Consider the following 10,284-nt stretch of genomic DNA (forward strand, 5'->3'; position numbering starts at 1 on the left):
ATTTTTCAATGTCTTCATTCAACTTTGACAATTGATCTCTTTGGGATAGCTTCGTCGATGAAGAGGCTTTGGCCCTGGGTACTTCTACTCTGCCCCCATTGGTGAGATTTTGCATTGTAAGACATACTCCTTGCGGGATGAAAAAGTCTTCAGCATTCAAAGGCACTTGAGCTTGCTTACATAATTCAGTAATCATGTGAGGGAAGTAAAAACCAGTCTTGTTACGCTTTGCCGAATGGGTAATCTCTTGAAAAATTATCTCACCCACATTCATCCTCATCTTGTGGTGGATCGCATAAATCAAAATTGCCCTATTTTTGCTAACAATGCTCATGTGCTTTGAGGGCATCAATCTAAAGAACACAAGATACAACCACATGCGCGAAGTTGAGTCCACAAACTTACTTTCAAAACGGATGTGTTCCCCAGCCGCAATAAACCATGTAGCTTTCCCTTCTGTGAGAGAATTAATAACTGCCTCATAATCCACCTGTTGCTTGTATGCGGCATAAGCATTCTCATCTATCTCAACTTGTGGTAGCCTATAAAACTGATTTATAGCAGCTGCAGTAAATACTACCTCTTTACCTCTTACCATTGTCCTCCCATTAACGTTATCAGGAACGTTGGCATATAACTCTTTTACCACAGAGGCAACAGCAGGAGCCGGGGGTTCTTTGCAAAATATCTCCCAACCCAGAGCTTGAATTACATCAGTTATTCCCCCAAAATCTTCTGTAAACACTAGCCCTTTTTCTTCAATAAATCCTCCCGGTTTCTTTGCAAAATTTTCATATCTTTCCTGGGCAGCCTGACTAACAAACTGGATGTCACTGGAGGCCTGCCCTTTTCCTTTTTCTCTCCTATCACTTCCGGGTTTTCTTTTGGGTGCCATTATCATTGTTTCTTACTTAACCCAAATAAACAATTACACCACTCTCAATACCCAACGAAAATCACTACACTCCCACAAAACTACTACTTCTCTTATTCAACAATCAACAATCACGAAAATAACCACAGGTTCCCAAGAAAATCAAATCAATCTCTCCCAATCTTCAACAACCAACAACAATCATCCCACACTCCCACAAAATTCAAATCAATGGGTTCCAATCTTCAACAATCAAAATTACTTTGCAAAATGGGTGAGAAACACTTACTTGAGCTGTATTCTGTCCAAATGTGCCTTGAATTGGTATGGATTAGCTGAATTTTCAAAAACCCCCAAATTGTCTCTTTGGAACCCTAGCTCTGATTTGTTGCGAAAATTCCACTTGCTCTTTTAATATGCGAATTGTGATGTGAAATTGAGTGTGTTAGTGAGTAATGAGGGAAAACAAATTGAGAATTTGTGAAAGGAAGTGATGGTTAGCGTGTTGTATAGAGAGGAAGAGAAGTTTGTGAGAGGAAAAAAAAATAAACTGTAGAGAGAAAAGATAAGTGATGAAACGTGGTGCGATCGTTGCCGCGATCGTGCTTTTCGTCGTGGCTTCGCGCTGGACTCACGCTCGTTGCGGCGATGATGTGCGTTGCTGCGGCGAGCGTGATTAATCACTAATCTCCTTTGTTCATGCGCAAATTCACGCTCGCTGCAGCGATGGTTTATACCGCCGTGACGACCGTGATGGTGCCTTCATTGATTGTTCCCTGAATGTGTTTTGCCAATAACCTGAAAAAGACAATTGGAACACTGAATTAACGAACTAAAAAAATAAAATAAAATAACGCTACAACATAACACACCAAAAATTACTAAATAGAAAAAAATAAAAATAAGAATAATTAAATAAAAACCAAACGGAATTGAAATCTTGGGTTGCCTCCCAAAAAGCGCTTGTTTAAAGTCTTAAGCTCAACTCCTTGTTGTCATCAATTAGGATTTTAAAGAAGAATTGAAACCCTCTCGTCTTCATTCCCATTCTCAATATAAGGTTTCAATCTTTGGCCGTTGACTTTGAATGTTCCCTTCGTCGGGTGGTGAAGCTCTATCGCCGCATGCGGAAACACGCGATGAATGATGAACGGGCCAGACCATCTTGAGCGCAATTTTCCCGGAAAAAGTTGTAGTCTTGAGTTGAACAACAACACTTTGTCGCCCTCCTTGAATTCCTTGTTCACAATGTGTTTGTCATGCCACTGCTTAGTCTTTTCTTTGTAGATTCGGGCATTCTCGTATGCATTATTGTGAAACTCTTCCATCTCATTGAGTTGCCGTAATCGTTTTGCTCTTGCGGCTGGTAGATCAAAATTCAGAAACTTCATTGCCCAATATGACCTGTGCTCTAACTCTACTGGCAAGTGACAAGCTTTTCCGTAAACCATCTTATAGGGCGACATTCCTATTGGTGTTTTGAATGCCGTCCTATATGCCCATAGTGCATTATTAAGGTTGGTTGCCCAATCCTTTCGAGAGGTGTTTACTGTCTTTTCCAAGATTTGTTTCAGCTCCCTATTGGATACTTCTACTTGGCCACTGGTTTGAGGGTGATATGGGGTAGTAACTCGATGTGTAACCCCATACTTGCTTAACAATGTTGTGAATTGGCGATTGCAAAAGTGAGAACCACCATCACTGATAATGACTCTTGGTGTGCCAAACCTTGAAAAGATATTCTTCTTCACGAACTTGATAACTACGCAAGCATCATTTGTTGGCAACGCAACAGCTTTCACCCACTTCGAAACATAATCTAAAGCAACTGAAATAAAACGGTTAGAAAACGAAGAAGGAAAAGATCCCATAAAATTATCCCCCACACATCAAACAATTCTACTTCTAGGATATTATTTAAAGGCATGACATTTCTCCTAGATATGTTCCCAACCCGTTGACACTCATCACAGCTCATAACAAAATGAAAAGCATCTTTAAAAAGAGTTGGCCAGAAAAATCCTAATTGAAGAACTTTAGCGGCAGTCTTTGTCGAACCAAAATAACCACCAACTTCCATTGAATGACAATGACGAAGAATATTCGTCATCTCTTCTTCTGGCAAACATTTTCTTATCATTTGATCGGCGCAATGCTTGTACAAAAATGGATCCTCCCAAAAGTAGTACTTTAAATCTGCAAAAAATTTCTTTCGTCTTTGGGAGTTCATTCCATGAGGCAATACTTTCTACGCCAAATAGTTAGCAATATCTGCAAACCATGACCCTTCTTGAATAGCAAACAATTGCTCATTCAGGAAGTATTCGTTGATTGGCTTTTCTTCCTCTCGAACTTCTTCATTAGACTCCAATCGGGATAAATGGTCAGCCACTTGATTTTCCGTTCCTTTCTTGTCCTTAATCTCCAAGTCAAATTCCTGTAAAAGCAATACCCAGCGCAATAATCTTGGCTTAGAATCCCGTTTTGCTACGAGGTTCTTCAACGTAGCGTGGTCAATGTACACAATAACCTTGGTACCTAGCAAATAAGAATGAAATTTGTCAATAGAGAATACTATTGCTAAAAATTATTTTTCAGTTGTTGCATAATTTAACTGTGGTCCTGTTAAAGTCTTGCTGGCATAATAAATCACATGCAAAACCTTACCTTTCCGCTGTCTTAAAACAGCCCCTAAAGCATAGTCACTTGCATCACACATGAGTTCAAAAGGTAGTTCCCAATCGGGCGCAACAATAATAGGAGCAGAAATTAACTTTGCTTTTAAACACTTAAATGCATCTAAACACTCTTGACTGAAATTAAAAGGAACATCCTTAGCTAATAAATCACAAAAAAGGTTTAGAGATTTTAGAGAAATCCTGTATGAATCTCCTATAAAAGCCCGCATGCCTAAGGAAACTTCTGACAACCTTCACTGAATTTGGAGGAGGTAGTTTCTCAATGACTTCAATCTTCGCTCGATCCACCACAATTCCATTCGCGGATATCCGATGACCTAACACAATCCCATCTCGTACCATGAAATGACACTTTTCCCAATTTAGCACCAAGTTAGTGTCAACACATCTCTGCAAAACATTAGATAAGTTAGTTAAACAATCATCAAAAGAATCTCCAAAAACAGAAAAATCGTCCATGAAAACTTCAATGGACTTCTTAACCATATAAGAGAATATTGAGATCATGCAATGTTGAAAAGTTGTAGGAGCGTTGCACAAGCCAAAAGGCATTCTTCGATAGGCAAATGTTCCGTATGGGCACGTGAAAGTCATTTTCTCTTGATCTTCTGGTGCTATAGCAATTTGATTGTAGCCTGAATAACCATCCAGGAAATAATAGAACTTATGGCCAGCTAACTTCTCCAACATTTGATCGATGAATGGCAATATAAAATGGTCCTTACAAGTCGTGAAATTCAGTTTGCGATAGTCGATACATACTCTCCATCTCGTGACTGTTCGTGTTGGAATCAGCTCGTTGTTATCATCACGGACCACTGTCATTCCTCCCTTCTTTGGCACTACTTGGACTGGACTTACCCATGCACTATCCAAAATTAGATATATGATTCCTGCATCTAAGAGCTTCAACACCTCCTTCTTGACCACTTCTTGCATTGATGGATTCAATTTTCTCTGTGGTTGGACAGTAGGCTTATAACTTTCCTCCATTAGGATCTTGTGCGTGCAGATTGAAGGACTGATGCCTTTTATATCCCTAATTGTCCATCCAATAACCTTCTTGTATTTTCTCAATATGCGCAACAACTTTTCTTCTTCTACAACACTCAAAGAAGCATTAATACAACTTTTCTTCCTCTACAACACTCAAAGAAGCATTAATACAACTTTTCTTCCTCTATAACACTCAAAGAAGCATTAATAATGATTGGAAAAAATTTACCCTTTTCTAAAAATGCATACCTTAAATGAGATGGTAGTTGCATGAGCTCAAGTGTAGGTGCCTTTGTGATTGGTAAAGTTGACTGAGATGCCATAGCTCCAATTTCTCTGATCGAATTAGCTTCAGGACGAACCAAGGGTGGTAAAGCATTTAAGTATCTTAAACACTTTCTCATCTCTTCACTATCAACTTCATCCTCTTGATCTCTAGAATTCATCAAATAATTCTCTAAAGGAAAAATGGGGTAACTCTCTTCAAAATTCTGCTCCACTATGGTGTCGAGAACATTAATCTTAAAGCATGAGTCTAGTTTAGATAGATGCTTCATAGATTCAAAAACATCAAATTCTACTTGCTCATCTTCTACCCTTAAGATTAATTTCCCTTGGTGGACATCTATCAATGTTCTACTCGTGGCTAGAAAAGGTCGTCCTAAAATTAAAGGTTCTTTCTCCATGTCTAACACTATGAAATCTACTGGAAAAATCAGTTTGTCTACCTTAATCAAGACGTCTTCTACCACCCCCTTAGGATATGTTATCGATTGATCAGCTAATTGAAGAGACACGGTGGTTGGCTTCACTTCTCCTAATCCAAGCTTCCTGTAGATGGAAAACGGCATTAAGTTAATACTTGCCCTTAAATCACATAACACTTTATCAAAATAACAACTACCAATAATACAAGGGATAGTAAAACTCTCCGAATCTCGTAGTTTAGGTGGATTTTCTTTTGAATCAGTGCGCTGCATTCCTTCGTGACTATAACTTTCTCGTGTTCCTCGAATTTTCTCTTGTGCATGAGGATCTCTTTCAAAAATTTCGCATACTTCGGCATCTATTCTAGCATATCAACAAAAGGGATATTAATATGTAAACTTCGAAACATGTCAATAAACTTACCGAATTGCTTATTGAGCTTTTGATTTTTCAACCGTTGTGGGTATGGAAGGGTTGCCTGGCTTGAAAGAAGTTTCTGCTCAGATGCACGCTCACCGCGACCACCAGATTCATCGCCGCGACGATTATTTGAAATTTCTGACGAATTGCAAGCATGATCACGCTTGCCACGGCGATTGTCCCTATTTCTGAAGAATTTCTTCGCATTCTCACGCTCGTCGTGGCCACCGTCATCACCGTTGCGACAATCGTTCTTCTGCTCATCCTTCAGGTCTTATTCTTGCCTCGATTTTTCACCCTCTGAATTTTTCAAAATTCATCCACTCCTTAAGGTGATTGCATGTGCTTGTTCCTTGGGATTCTTTTCTGTATCACTCAGCAAAACTCTTTGAACTCTTCCCTCTAATATGTTGTGAATTTGCCCAATTTGAGTCTCAAGGTTCCTAATAGAGGCTGATTGATTTTGAACCAGGACGTCAGTCTTCTCAAAACTCTTGCTTGTCTCTTCACTTGGTCAATACATTCTCTAAATTAGATTTTGGCTCTTGAGGTTGAAAAACAGGAGCTTGTTTTTGCTCATTGTTGTTGCTCCATGAAAAGTTTGGGTGTTTCCTCCATGCTGGATTACATGTATTAGAATATGGATTCCCTTGCCCCCTTTGGAAATTATTGATGTAATTGGCTTGTTCAAGCTGAGCAAATGGGTTCCCTTCTTGGCAATCCTTCGATAAATGATTTCCTACACAAAGGTTACATATTAGAGAAGAAGATTCAATTGCATTTACTTTCAACACATTACCTAATTGCTTCTGGATGTTCGAAAGTTGAGCTGCCAATGTAGTGTAACTGTCAACTTCGTGCACTCCCGCTGATTTCCTTATTGAAGTTCTCTCTGGAGTCCTCATATAGTTATTGTTCACCATCACCTCAATCAGATTGTATGCTTCCTCTGGCGTTTTATTGTTCAAGGCTCCCCCACTTGTAGCATCAATCATAGCTTGAATAGTTGGTAGCAACCTTTGGTAGAACGTTTGCACTTGCGACCAGATTGGTAAACATTGGTGAGGGCACCTCTGTAAGAGATCCTTATACCTTTCCCATGCTTTATACAATGACTCTGAATCTTATTGTTAAAAGTTCGTAATCTCACTCCTCAGCTTGGCAGACTTGGCAGGTGAAAATTATTTAGTGAGGAATGCTTGAGCTAACTCGTTCCAGGTTGTGATGCTCCCAGATGGTAGAGAAATCAACCAAGCCTTGGCTTTATCCCGAAGAGAGAATGGGAAAAGCCTTAGCCTAATTACGTCATCGGATACTCCATTATGCCTGAATGTGTCGCATAACTCCAGAAAATTTGCGATATACAGGTTGGGATCATCATTAGGTAACCCAGCGAATTGGACCGACTGCTGAATCATTCCAATAATTGCTGGCTTAATCTCAAAATTATTCACTTGAACGGGTGGTCTCCTGATGCTAGAATAGCACCCATTAATAGTAGGACTAGAGTAGTCCTTCAATGCTCTCTAAACCACTGCTGCTCCACCTATTGCATTTCCTCCTAAGGTATCCTCATTCTCATTCTTTTGATTTCCCATATTAGGATTGATAATTCCTGTGATAGCCATTGATTTTTCAGATTCAGCTTGCCTCTTTTCTTTCCTCAACTGTTTAGCGGTTCTCTCAATCTCAAAATCTAGTGGATTAAGATCACCACCACCTCTTGAACGTAAACTCTCCAGATTCTAGCTGAAAACAACAAACAAAACAAACAAAAATAAAAATTAATTAGTAAACAAAAATTAAACAAATCAAATTAGCAACTAAATATTTCGTATTGATATTGGTAAAATAAAATAGTTCTCTGACAACGGCGCCAAAAACTTGACAGGCTATTCGCAAGTTTACGAAATCGTGTAAGTAATAAAGCTCGAGTAAACGAGTGTCGAATCCCAAGAGAACTACCTACCAAGTACCAAACTAGTCTATTTTATTGCTATTTGATGAAATAGAATTTTATGAATGACTTTAATGAAAAAGAAAACAAATTAAAATCTAAATGAAATCAGAATTTTAGAATAACTTTGGTATAAAAATCAATATGGCTAAACCCTAGGGCACAGATTTCACACCAATTTAATCCTATGTATTGACGATCATTACTAACCTATTAAAGCTTATTCTAAAGGTCGAACTCCTTATTATTACCCCAATTTTCTCTCGAACAATTAGTGAATTAACCCTTAAACAACAACTCAAAATATCTCTAAGTTGGATTTAGAAGCTAAGAGATCATTAAGTTCTATGGAATTTACCAGAGCCTCACAGATCGTGGCAACCTATCTCTAGCGTTCGCTCAATCTATGGTTTTATTACCTTAGACAAATCGGGTTTCATCTCTCGATCTCAACCCAACTCAACCCAGGATATCATTCAACCCTCGGATCCTTAAGAATTGAAAGCATTACACACAATAATAAAACTTAGACTTAATGCTCAATAAGAAATCAATAAAGATAACGTCAACACATATTCATAAATTGGGCTACATCTTTAGCCCTAGAAAAGAGTTTTAGTTCATAATTGCAATAATAAAAACCATCATTCTATTAAATGACATGAGTTCAAGAAAAAAAAAATATAAACACTTCTCTAATCGTTGAACGAGAGCTTCAAGAATCCCGATCTCCAAATGAGTAGCCGTCCTTTTCTTTCTCTCCAAAAAAACTCCCTAAAAACTTCTTAAAGACCCTTCTTTATATCCTAGGGTTTTGATCTTACTTAGGAAAAGAGTAAATGCCTTAGCCCATTCAGATTCGGATTAGGATAATGCATTAACATAATAAGCCCGTGACCCATCGCCGCGGCAGTAAGAACAGTCGCTGCGGTGATAGTTCTTTCTGTCCAAGGCATCCATGATCTTCTGAATTTGGTAAAGTCATCAACATGAACTTTGTAGCTCTCTGAAGAAGCTTTCCAACGCCACCAGAATCATCAAATTCTGATTTCTACAGCTCAAGTTATGACAGAAACATCGAAGCACGCTCATCTTGAAGGATTTACAGATTTTATGTTATATCTTCGACGCGTCACAACTTTCTCGTTTTAACTTCGATTCTTGTACCGTTTGTTCCTACGCGTCATGAATTCATCAACATCATTCTTTTCCCTTCACATATTTGTTTGAACCTGAAAATACTCAAAATACACCCGTGATCCCCTAAAAGGTATTTATGAAAGAATTTATTCAAATACCACAATTTAAACACATTTTTCCATAAATAATCCAATTAAATCACTAACAAAATATAAAATTTCAAGCTCTTATCAGTTGCACATGAATAAAAGGCATCTGAATTTTCCAAAGTTTACACTTGTATGAGAAGAGGCACGGTTCCCTCAATAAAACTCAACCATTTCATTTAAAATATCAAGATAGGTCACAAGGCAAAGACCACGATCGTACCAGCTTGGTATCAGAGTTCAGGTATGGACCAGTGTGTTGAGTAGTTGGAGTCCACTATTCAAAACATTTCCAATTAGATCACAAAAATCTTCTCTCGAATCACGGCTCGACTCGATCAACCTGCTTTTCCACGGAACCAAGAGGAAAGGGACCACTCTGTGGCTCATCAACAAGGCTTTGGTTCAGCACCCACCCAAGGCTGCACCACATTAACTGGGACAGGATCCACATCCAGATACGCACCAAGGTTAGTTAAGCTAGACTTTCCATGCTTCGACAAGCATGAGGGCCCAACTAGTTGGTTATGCCGCGTTGAGCAATTCTTTCAATATCACCAAACTCCATTTGAAGAACGAGTCTTGTTGGCTTCATTCCATATCTCAGGAGACCCTTAGATGTGGCATCAATTACTCATTCAGGAAACTCCAACCATCACTTGGCCTAACTTCCGAGATGAATTCCTACAACGCTTTAGGCCGAATCAGTTTTTTGATTTTTTTGGCGAACTTACGAAACTGAGACAAGTTGGAAGCGTTCAAGATTATCAAACTCAGTTTGAAAAACTCCTCGCTAAGGTAGGAAGATTGGACGTTCCACGACGATTTGTTTTATCAGTGGGCTTACGAATTCTCTCCAAGTTAAAGTACAACGGGTTGTCCCACAACTTTATCAACTGCAATTGGGCTTGCCAAACTTTATGAGGCCAAAAACAAAAGAATACAAGTATCCACTAGGACACTTACGCAGAAAAATCATTCCCAAAATTCCACCAAATTGGCTGTTCCAAATACACGACATCCACCTCGTCCAACTTCTTTTTTCTGTCAATTACCACTTGATGAAATTAATGAACGAAAGTGAAAGGGATTATGTTTTCTCTACAATGATTCGTACATACCAGGTCACCGCTGCCAGAAACTTTTCTCCATTCAAGCAGTTTTGGACGACTTTGATAGTGATGAGGAGATGGAAATAATTGAGACACCGATATAAGCTGCAGACTCAACATATCTAGGAATTTCCCTCCATGCTTTTGGCGGCAATGACGCCCTCATGCTGATAACAAGAAAAGTAAATTTGCAATCAACTCTTGTTCTGATCGATTCAGGCAGGACTCACAA

General features: G+C 38.8%; 1 non-coding gene across 1 annotated transcript; it reads left to right on the plus strand.

Moving 5' to 3' along the window:
- The first annotated feature begins 6,750 nt into the window (after positions 1-6,750).
- On the plus strand, positions 6,751-6,857 carry LOC116109550. The gene has a single exon (XR_004124772.1). It is a non-coding gene; the product is annotated as a small nucleolar RNA R71 (small nucleolar RNA).
- The last annotated feature ends 3,427 nt before the right edge of the window (positions 6,858-10,284 follow it).

Source organism: Pistacia vera, unplaced genomic scaffold (genome assembly GCF_008641045.1).
Source record: "Pistacia vera cultivar Batoury unplaced genomic scaffold, PisVer_v2 Contig581, whole genome shotgun sequence".
In the NCBI taxonomy this organism is placed as follows: domain Eukaryota; kingdom Viridiplantae; phylum Streptophyta; class Magnoliopsida; order Sapindales; family Anacardiaceae; genus Pistacia; species Pistacia vera.